Raw genomic sequence first — 1,804 nt, forward strand, 5'->3', positions numbered from 1 at the left:
TACCAAAATAAATATTTCTCTTATCTTATTTACAGTGTAAACGAGATAAGAGGGGTAGGTGTCACATGTGTATATTTATTAGTGTAAACGAGATTATAGTGTAAACGACATAAATATCTCATTTACACTGTAAAGGAGATACATGTATTTTTTAAAAAAAAAATTAAAATAATAAAAAATATTAATAATATCATTAATCCAAATTTTTAGTATGCAAATAGTACATAAAAAAGTTAGAAAAAAGATTAAAATGAATATATTTGATCAATTAGTACTAAAAAAGTACATAAAATATTTTAAATTAAATTATGATCCAATTGGATTGATTTAAATTGAAAAAATAAAAAAAAACCGTGGAAAGAGAATTGAAACAGTTATCTCCCACATGAACAGTAAGAGATAACGCGAGAGATAATTTTAGCACGTAAGTACATTTTTTAACTATCCACTTTTTTCATGTACTCTCTGTATTAATTTTTAAATTCAAATTATATATTTTAAATTTCGTTTGTTGTACAAGAGTAAATAAAAATTTGAAATATAATTTAAATATACTTTCGTTTATTATATGAAAGTATATAAAAATTTGAAATATATTTAAATTTTGTTTGTTGTATGGGAGTATATTTAAATTATATTTCAAACTTTTATGTACTCATATGCAACAAACAAAATTTGAAATATATATAATTTGAATTTTAAAATTAATACTCGAGAGAGTACATGAAAAATTTAAAAATTTTGTCGGTTAGAAGCAATAGTATTAATAGTGGACAGTTAAAAAAAATAACCGTGTTAATAGTGGAACGGTGCACTTACGTGCTTTCACATAAACGTGTTAACGTATTTAGTTTAAATGGACAATTAATCTTTCCTATTATTTAAAATAGACGGTTTATCTTTTCCGTTATTTAAAATCTCTTTTCTATTATCTGAAACATTCTATTTTTAAAAGTTTGTTCCAAACTATATTATTAATATTTTTTATTATTTTTAAAAATTATATTTAATTATTTATAAATACATATATCTCGTTTACACTGTAAACGAGATATACAAAGATTGAAAAAACACATGTCTTGTTTACACTGTAAATGAGATACGTGCAAAATTATCTCGTTTATAGTGTAAACGAGACAAGAGAGGGGTATTTATTTTGGTAAATATTTTTTAAATTATTTATTTCGGTAATTTTTATATTTATTTAATTTACAAAAATAAAAAATCCTAGTGAGAAACTAAGAATATTAATGTAGACAATCAAATATTAATATTATGTTGGATTATGTAAAATGACATCTTTTTTATTTTGACATTTAAATAATCCAAAAACAATTGTAAGTAATGTTTATTAAAAATTTTCCTTCCAAAATAAGTGATACATTATCGTTTTGAATTATTTGAATGCCAAAATTAAAACTGCATTATTTTACGGGTTTCGGTATGGTATCTGATTGTCTATGTCAGCGCTCTTTAATGTGTTGCCAAAAATTGTTTTAGGACTAATGTGAGTTGCTTTTACAAAATTTAGAGATTAAATAGAGACAATTAAAATTTCAGAGACAAAATTAAAACTCATACAAATTCACGGATCAAATTGAATATTATCTCAAAGTACTAAACATTTATTTTATTTTATTAACTTTTTAATGAGTTCGGATAACCGCGTTTGTTTATAGATATGAAACATTGAAATATGAATATAAAAACACAAATTAATATATTTTCTATCAAATCCTAACAAGAGATACACTTTATTTTTATATTTTTTCATAATTAAAAATAATCCTCTTCTTCCTTAATA

The sequence above is a fragment of the Arachis ipaensis genome, chromosome B09, assembly GCF_000816755.2.
Source record: "Arachis ipaensis cultivar K30076 chromosome B09, Araip1.1, whole genome shotgun sequence".
Classification (NCBI taxonomy): Eukaryota; Viridiplantae; Streptophyta; class Magnoliopsida; order Fabales; family Fabaceae; genus Arachis; species Arachis ipaensis.